Source organism: Lactuca virosa, chromosome 9, assembly GCF_052849685.1.
Source record: "Lactuca virosa cultivar CGN04683 chromosome 9, Lactuca_virosa_CGN04683_v6, whole genome shotgun sequence".
NCBI lineage: Eukaryota > Viridiplantae > Streptophyta > Magnoliopsida > Asterales > Asteraceae > Lactuca > Lactuca virosa.
Window position 1 is genome coordinate 185251719 of NC_136434.1, and position 10075 is coordinate 185261793.

A 10075-nucleotide genomic window follows, 5' to 3' on the forward strand; every position below is an offset into this window, starting at 1 on the left:
TCAAAAAGCATGGTTTGCTGCAAAGTATATTCCAACTGAAGACGATAAAATTCAGTTATTCATGGATGGACTACGGTATGATATCCGCGATTTCGTGGCTAATCGGGATGTTCTGTCATTTGATAAAGCTGTTGAGTATGCTCGAAAGCGCGAGCATGACTTAGAAATACGTGGTGCCACTCTTTCTGTTCCGAAGCATCCACGTATTCATCGAATTGCTCCTGTTTCCTCTATTCCACCAACTCAATCTATTCGAAATGATCCTGGTAAATAAGTGCAATCTCGTAATAACCCTCGTGGTCGCGGTAGATCACAATCTTTTTCTATCCAATCGCCATCGTGTCGAAATGTGGAAAGAATCATCCGGGCGAATGCAGATTAGAAAAAGGATCAGTGGTCTGTTATGGATGTGGATAAATAGGCCACATGAAGTCCGTTTGCCCGATGAAGAATGTTACATGCTTTGCTTGTGGTGTTACTGGCCACAGGAAGCGTTTCTGCCCTATTCTTACTAGTCAAATGGCGGGGAGTCAAGCTTCCGTCCAACAACCAAAGAGTACTCCAACTAAAAAGGAGGAGGTGCCAAAAGCTAAAGGCCGTGCATTTCAGATTACTATGGAGGAGGCATGTGAAGACCTGAATGTTGTGACCGGTACATTTCTAGTCAACTCTAGACCTGCTCACATCTTATTTGATTCTGGTGCCTCAGATTCTTTTGTGTCTCATGAATTTGCGCATTCCTTTCAAATGGCTTGTTATGCACTCGCATAACCATTTCATGTAGATACTACGGGAAGTATATCATTACTTGCTGATAAAGTCTATAGGGATTGTGTGATAGAAATTGAAGGCTATAATTTTCTTGCTAACCTGATTCCTATCTCCTTGCCCAACTTTGATATTATTCTCGGCATGGATTGGTTGTCAAAGAACCATGCAAAACTCTTGTGCTATGAAAAGATAGTACGTATTCCCATTGAAGGGGATAATCCTATTTATGTCTACGGTGAACAAAGACTTAAAATCGTAAAAACAATCTCTTTTCTAAAAGCTCGTAAATTCATATCGAATGAGTGTTCTATCTATCTGGCCTATACAGTTGATATCTCAAAAGAGGAGAAGAAAACTGTAAATGATGTTCCCGTTGTTAATAAATATTCCGATATTTTCCCCGAAGAATTGCTTGGACTTCCTCCGATAGGCAAGTAGAATTCCGAATTGACCTTGTACCTGATGCTGCTCCAATTGCAAAGACTCCTTGTCGTCTTGCGCCAGCTGAAATGAAAGAAATGATGATCCAACTGCAGGAATTACTTAACAAAGGCTTTATTCGACCGAGTACCTCTCCTTGGGGTGCTCCAGTGTTGTTTGTCAAGAATAAGGACGGTTCGATGAGAATGTGTATTGATTACCGTGAGCTAAATAAGGTAACTATCAAGAACAAGTACCCACTACCTCGCATTGACGATTTGTTTGATCAACTTCAGGGTGTTAGCTATTTCATGAAGATTGATTTGAGATGTGGCTATCATCAGTTGAAAGTACACGAGCAGGATGTACCGAAGACTGCTTTTTGTACTCGATATGGGCATTATGAATTCCTTGTCATGCCATTCAGTCTGACAAATGCTCCTGATGTATTCATCGATATGATGAATCGGGTATGCCCTCTAATGCTCGATAAATCTGTCATCGTATTCATTGATGATATTCTAATTTATTCCAAGTCTGAAGCTGATCATGCCATTCATATTCGTGAAATATTAGAACTTCTTAGAAAGGAGAAACTATATGCTAAATTCTCCAAATGTGAATTTTGGCTTCGTCAAATTCAATTTCTCGGCCAATGTGATTTCTGGTGACGGTATATCCGTAGATCCTACCAAAATTGAAGCCATTCAGAATTGGGAAGCGCCTCGTAATGCTTCTGAAATTCTCAGTTTCTTGGGTCTCGTGGGATATTACCCGAGATTCATTAAAGATTTTTCGCGTATAACTGTACCTCTCACGAGTCTTACATGGAAGGAAGTAAAGTTTGAATGGAGTGAAGCCCAAGAAAAAGCTTTCTCAACTTTAAAAGATCTTTTGACTCATGCTCCAATCTTATCACTCCCAGAAGGTGATAATGATTTTTCCGTGTATAGCTACGCTTCAAGATTGGGACTCGGTTGTGTGTTGATGCAACGTGGTAGAGTAATAGCCTATGCCTCAAGACAACTGAAAGATTATGAAAAGAATTATCCCACTCATGACCTCGAACTCGCTGTAGTGGTATTTGCCCTAAAACTTTGGAGACATTATCTTTTTGGTACAAAATGCCAATTGTTTACTGACCACAAAAGTCTCAAGTATATATTCAGTCAGCAAACTCTGAATATGAGACAACAACGAGCCATGGAGCTGATCAAAGACTATGACTGTGAAATCTTGTATCATCCTGGAAAGGCCAATGTAGTTGCCGATGCACCTAGCAGAAAGATTTATCATAATAGTGTGTGTGATGCTATTACTCACACTACAGTGAAGTTCACTATTCTAGATGAACTAGAGAAATGGCAAGTAGAGGCCCTAAAGCCAGAAAATGTGAAGAAGGAAGGGATGGTACATTATGCTGATATTTTACTTGATGATCCACGAGGATTGAAGGTATTCAAGAATCGGCTATGGATTCCAAAGATTGGTGGATTAAGACAGAAGATTTTAGATGAAGCTCATAAGTCTAAGCTATCAATACATCCTGGTACAAGTAAAATATACTATGATGTAAAACCTGATTATTGGTGGTCTGGATTAAAGAAAGACGTTGGAAGATACGTATAGGAATGTTTAGTATGCTTACAAGTCAAAGCAGAACACCAAAAGCCTTACGAAATTCCAGAAAGCCTTAGTGTTCCCGTGTGGAAATGGGAAGAGCTATCCATGGATTTTATTACCAAATTGCTAAAGACTACTAGACAAAATGATAGTATTTGGGTAGTTGTCGACCGATTGACTAGAAGCGCACATTTTCTTGCCATGCATGAAACGGCCCCAATGGTGAAATACGCACAAGTGTACTTGTATGAAATTGTTGCGAGACATGGTGTGCCACTAAAGATAATTTCTGATCGTGATACTCGCTTCACTTCTCATTTTTGGGCGAGTATGCAACGTGAATTGGGATCTCGAGTTGCTCTCAGTACAGATTATCATCCCCAGACAGACGGCCAGACAGAGAGAACGATCCAAACAGTAGAAGATATGCTTCGTGCATGTGTCTTGGAATTTGGTGGTGACTGGGACAAGTACTTACCTCTTGTCGAATTTTCATATAATAACAGTTACCACGCTTCAATCAAAATGCCACCATATGAAGCACTATATGGACGTAGATGCCGTACTCCATTATGTTGGCATGAAGTAGGACAGAAAATCCTTGGAGACCCTGAATTGATTCAAGATACCGCTGACAAGGTTCAAATTGTATGAGAAAGAATGAAAGTGGCCCAGGATCGACAAAAATCCTATGCAGAAAGGAGGAGACGACCCATAGAATTCCAGGTGGGTGATTTCGTAATGCTGAAAGTATCCCCATGGAAAGGCATTATGTGATTTGGAAAGAAAGGAAAACTAAGTCCTAGATTTGTTGGTCCTTTCAAAATCATCCAGAGAATTGGTAACAAGCATACTGCTTGGAATTGCCTGAAGATTTGGCATGTATTCGTGATGTGTTTCATGTGAGTTATCTGCGTAAATGTTTAAGCATATATGATGAAACGTTTCCGTTATCTGAGGTGAAACTAGATAATAAGTTAAGATATGTAGAAGAGCCTGAAGAGATCGTAAACGAAAGAACCACTGAATTGCGTAACAAAGAAGTGGTGTTGGTGCTTGTCAAGTGGAAACACCATAGAGGCCCAAATTATACTTGGTAAAATAAGAATGAGATAAGAGCGAAATATCCCCATTTGTTTAAATCGTTGTAATGTCAGGGACGAAATCCTCAAAAGGAGGAGGTATTTGTAACATACACGCTCGGTTATCGTGTTTTGTTTAAAAATGAATCTTATTTAATATATGATTTTGAGTGTTGAATTCTAACATGATAGTTTTATGAAGAATTGAAGTAAAACTATGTTTAGAATAATTCCTTATGAGATTCCAATCAAAAGTCAACTATTAAAATTAACAAAAATATAAAGTTGGAAATAAATAAAAATAAGGTTATTGAAAGTTGTAGATAATCTTGTTAGAAACATTTAGGCGAAAACCTCATCGAAATCCGAGTTATAACGAACAAGTTATGACCAATCGAAGATCCGCGACAAAACCATTTAGCGTAAAAAGTGAGTTTTCAATAAACTAATTTTTAGCTTTAGTAATCTAAATGAAAGTCTTAGTATTCATTAAACCGAGAATTTTCATAAAAAGAACGTCCAAATCCGACTTCGTATGAGGAAGTTATGATTTTTCTAAGTTTCGGTATAACAGTATACAGCTAAAAACTCGAAATAAAGATCGAGTGATTTTTTAGCCGACACAACCTAAACGAGATTCAAAGGTCTTGTCAATAGTAGTACAGCGGTAAAAAGACAGACGAAAACGGACGTCGGATGAAGAAGTTATGAATTTTAACGGATTTCCCTTCCCGATCTGTTAAAAATAATAATATTAAAAATAAATTCAAAATTACCCAACGGAGTCTAAACGAAAGTTGTAGAGTATAATCTCCCCTACGCATGCATATAAAGAACGTTGAAAATGGAGCTCGTATGCGAGCCTTATGAATTTTTGAAGATTTGGGCACAAAATCCGAGAAATTTTGCATGCATGGCTCGGATTCAGCCACGTACGAGCTTCGCAAGCCTGCCACTTGTCCGACTCGTGGCGCGTCCGAAGGTCCGAAGCGAGCCACCTCGCCTCGCTGCTGATGCGTGCCTCGCCTCGCTGCTGACACGTGCCTTGTTTCGCATGTCCGACGCGTGCTCCTCCCACTCGCCTGCGAACCGACGCCTGTCCCTCTCTCTTCCCTTCGGAACCGAGCCCTCACACCCTATATAAGGGGAGGTGCGAACCCTCCCGGTTTTGGTTGGATTTTTTGCACACTTTTTCACTTTAAACCTTCTTTCAAGCTATTTTACATCCCCCGAAGCCCCGTGATCATACCTAACACCTAGAAAACATCCCGAAGTACCCGAAGACCCCGAGAAATTTATCTTTTCGGTTTGAAGCTCAACCCACGCAAGGCCTGGTTTTCAATAAAGCTCCCGATTTTTCATCGAAGAAAGTTAATTATAGAAATGAAGTACTGCCCAAATTACTATTTTAACCTCCGTTTATTTCACGGTGAGTTCAAATTATAGGAACAATTGTATGTTATGTGTTATATGTGCAATGTGCTTTCCCGTGTTATTATGATAATGAGCTATACCTTTGACCACGAAGTGAATGACTAAGCATCACTTGGGTATTGGTATGTAGCCTTTGACTGTGAAGTGAATGAGTAAGCATCACTTTGGCATTGGCAGAATGCTGGATAGGGCTGAAATCCTGTAAATTCTAGCAAAATGTTAATTCAGAAATCGTTTATTTTCTGTGCCACTTGGACTGAAGTCTTATTGATGTATATCAAGTTGAAATTGTTGTATCTCATTGATTGTAAATCTTTGAATCAAATCATTTGTTGATATGGAAAGCTTGTCACATGATTCACATATGCCTTTGTTTTTTTTTTGTTCCTCTTTTGCTTCTGTCATATTGGTATATATATGACATAACGTTATATTGTATCTATTTTTGAACTCACTAAGCGTCACCACTTATCCCTCTCAGTGTTTAACTATTGCAGGTAATAAGCAGCCAGTATAGACATATACTGTTGGAAGATTTAGAATAGTTAATAATATTGCTTTTGTATTTAGTGATCGTGTATGCATAAAATTATAATTTCCTGGGTAGTTATGTAATATACTAAAACTTAGTCGGTTTGTATCCAGTCTTTTGTAATTAAACTATCAATGTAAAATATTGTTTATGAATATGCATGTAGCATGTTTTGGAGTAATATGATGTAGTTATAGAGAGGGGTTCTTTCACATGATCTTTGAGTGTTTAATCATCAAGATCCTTATAGGCCAGGATCCTTGAGTCCCTGCATGCAGAAAACATTAGCTAGGGGTAGGTGTTAGCCTAGCTAGCGCCCTTCCGATGCTTAAGTCAGTAATGGTATTTGAAGAGATTAAATAAAAATAAAGGGTAAAAGGTAAATAGCATGTGTACCTTAAGTGTGTTGGGAAACGACTAATCTTACTTACATAATATAGGCTGTGAGATGTATAGCATTCCATGATCTTGGTAAAATGTTTCCATCTAGGGTGGCCAACCAATATGCCCCCTTTCATGATTTGGCATCTATGAGATATGACCCTTCCCATTTAGGTGATAGTTTACCTGCACTAGGATCCTTGGTATTTTGGAATGTTTTCATTAGTACTAAGTCTCCTATTTGGAATCTTCTGACTTTTATATTTTTATTGTAAGCCTTGGTGATCCTCTGTTGATGAGCAACAATATAGATCCCTAAGTTCATCTATAGTTTCAAGATCCTGGGCCAGGATCCTGTTGTTGTCCTCTTGGTTTTGAAGTAGGTATCTTGCTGTTGGGATCACCACTTCAGTGGGAATCATTGCTTCCATTCCAAACACTAATGAGTATGGGGTTTGGCCCGTAGCTACCTTGGAAGTGGTCCTATCTGCCCATAATAGGAAAGGAAGTTCTTCTGCCATCTTCATTTCTTCTCATCCAACCTTTTCTTCAAGTTATTGACTATGATTTTATTGCTGGATTATGCTTGACCGTTGGCTTGAGGGTGGACAGGAGTTGACATTACCATCTTTATTCCCCAACTTGTGTAAAAGTCCCTTGTCCTTTTGCTTATGAATTGGGATACATTTTCGCATATAATTTCAGTAGGGATCGCAATCCTGATGTTACGTTTGATGAAGGAAACTACCTCTTTGTCTCTTACTTGGACGAAGGCCTCGACTTCTATCCTTTTTGAGAAGTAGTCAGTCATCATTAGCATGAAGACCTTTCCACTAGGGGCTACTGGCAATTTACCCACTATATCCATTCCCCATTTCATGAATGGCCAAGGGGAGATGACAGGATGTAGAGGTTGTTTTGGTCAAAAATTACACAAGTACCAATTAACCAAATTGAATGAGAGGCTACGATATTCAGAATGTGTAATAGCAAGTAGTAAAAGAAAAGTGACACAATGGTTTACAAGGAAAGCCCTTGATCCTTGCTAGGATCTCCGACATAAAACCTTGGGAGATGATAATGATCATCTGCCTTGATGATTTTATTGATATAAAATAAAGATTACAACGAGTTCTTAGTAAGAATGAGTATAGAAAATCGTAGAGTGGGCTTAGACTAGAGAACCGTGTGTTGTGTGCAGATTACAAGTGTCAATTTATAGTCTAATCTAGCCAACAAGATGTCCGATATTTTTGGGATCCTCTATGACTAGCTTCTTGAACGTTATATGACCAAGTATTCCGGGTCTTTAGCATAGTTGAGATGATTCTTCTCTGAGAATTGGTCTTCCCTTGACTACTTCTACACACGTGTTAGTTATAGACAAAATATGAACGTTATAAATATCAATAAAAATAATAATGGTAATTAGTCGGGATCCTGATGTAGCTGAGGATCCTGGATATTTGAGGATCCTAAAAATTGTAAGGATCATGGCCCTAACAATTGCCCCCAAGTTATTCCTGAAAATATCGGGGTTAGTTTTGTAAATATTAAAGGAATAACTTAAAGTAAATAGGGAATAGTAATTTTCAGTTTTAACCCATAACGGCTAGGTGATCTAAATTCCAACGGATAGTTTACTAGCCGTTAGCAGTAAAATCACATTCATCGACCCAATATAAATATGATGGACCAGTTTCATATTCTCCTATCCGTTCTTATTTGATTTTCTTGTGCCATCTTGCGATTAGAAGGTAATTTTCATCCAGGCTTTTATTCTTTCTACCATGGGTCAAAAAATGGCTGTCTCTCGTAAAAGTATCTTGGCCCTTCCCGACGATGATTTTATAGTCCATGGGATCCTATCTTATGAGGAGACATGCTCTTTTGGCGATGACGAAATCGAGTCTCTAAAAATCAATGGGGCCTTTCTTCCCAGTGTTGTTTTTAGGCCCTTCGATCCTCTGATTCAGCCCGATTTTGTCTCCCCCACTTGGGTGTGTTTTCCTGAGTATCCTTTCTCCTTAGGCTTGAGATATCCTTTCCCTAGGAACGTCTCCGAATTTTTTAGGGCGACTGGGATTTCGTATATCTAGGCCATGCCAATTGTCTGGAGGATCCTTTATTGGGTCGACCAGATAAATCAATCAAAGGGTCTTGACATAGGTCTTTCTGAGTTGGTCTGTGTATACAATCTCACAACCTTTGGGAATTCTCGTTTCCTTCTTAAGGTCAAAACCCTCAGATCTTCTCTAATCTTGAAAACCAAGCACAATGATGGAGCTTGGAAAGGGAGATACCTCTTTGTGAGGCGCGACTCTGTTCCCAATGGGGATCTCTTGCCCACAGATTGGGTTATGAAGGGTAGGATTTCAATGCTTTACCTTGTAATCCTGGGATCTTATTCTTATTTTGTTTGTTTCTTTGCAGCCTTCAAGTTCGAGGAACTTATTCCCGCTGCTGAGGATTCAGAAGAGAAGATTGAGAAGTTCTTGGCCTTATCTGAAGTCGAGAGATCCTTTCGATTCAATCACGCCCTCCCGCAGGAAAGCTCCTCCGCTACTGACCTCATGTCGACAGGTAAGGATCCTTAGTTTTTTCCTATTTGTAACGAGGATCTTTAATAATCTTTTTCTGTTTATAGGATCCAAGGTCACTCGCTCCAGTGCCCGCTTCACTCTTGCTGATCTTAATATGGCTATGACAGGGGATTAGCTGGTAGTGAAGAACGAGAAGAGTTCGTCCACTCTTCCTCCTAAAAGGTCGACCGTGGATTTGACAGTGAAAACTTCGGGATCCGGAAGAAGAAAACTGCTGAATCTACAGGTTTATCTTTGGAGAGCCTTGGGGTCGAGGAGGCGCTCCAGAAGTTGGTCTCTTTCTCTCTAGCTGTAAGTGTTGATTTCATTTTCGCTCCATTTTTCGTTTTGTTTTTTACTGACTTACCATATTTTCATCACAGGTATCTGATCATGTTTCCGCTGATCTAAGGATCCGAGCGGAGAGGGATGAACAAGCCCTTCAGGGACAGGAGAAGATGTGGAAGACGACCAATGAGGATCTTCTGAGGAGGGTGGAGTTGCTTATCAGGGAAAAGGCTGAGAGGGAGGAGGAGCTTGTACGCGAGATGGAGGAGGTGATCTCTAACGCAAAGGTCAATGTTGCAGTGGCCATTTAGGAGCCCAAGATCCGTCTGGCTGAGGATCTTAAAAATGCAGGATCCTAGGACGTGGTTGGTTGGCACGAGGCATTAGCCAAATTAACTGGCAAGCCTGCTATCGCCAATCAGGATCCTGTGTTGCGGCTGACCGCGGGGGGGGGGGGGGGGGGGAGAAGAAGAAGGCCGATGGTAACCAGGATAAGGTCTAGGCCTTTTAGGCGATTAGGGTAGCATAATCTTTTAACGTATGACTCTTGTAAGGCTGTAGGCCTTTTTGTTTTTGAATACAATGGTTGATTTTATTTTTGTCTTTCTCCGTTTCCTGCATACTACAATACTAAGGTCTTTTCATGGTTAAGATCCTGAAAAAAGTGAATGATTCTTAAAACAAAATGAACTGATAATGATTAGTTAAAAAAATAACAATAACCGACTTTGTTAAGAGATATAAAAGTTTCTTTTAGAAGTTTAGTGATTAACTCGCAACTCATAAGAGTTTTTAATACGCTTTTAAAACTTCTGTGAATACATCAGAATAGCGAATTACTCCGAAGTGACGAAAGTTTATATTGTTGGGTTTTGAGCACTATAACACTCCTATGGTGCACATGCAACCCTAAATGATTTGGATCTATGTTTTCTCTAATTATACATGCATATTTTCATGTT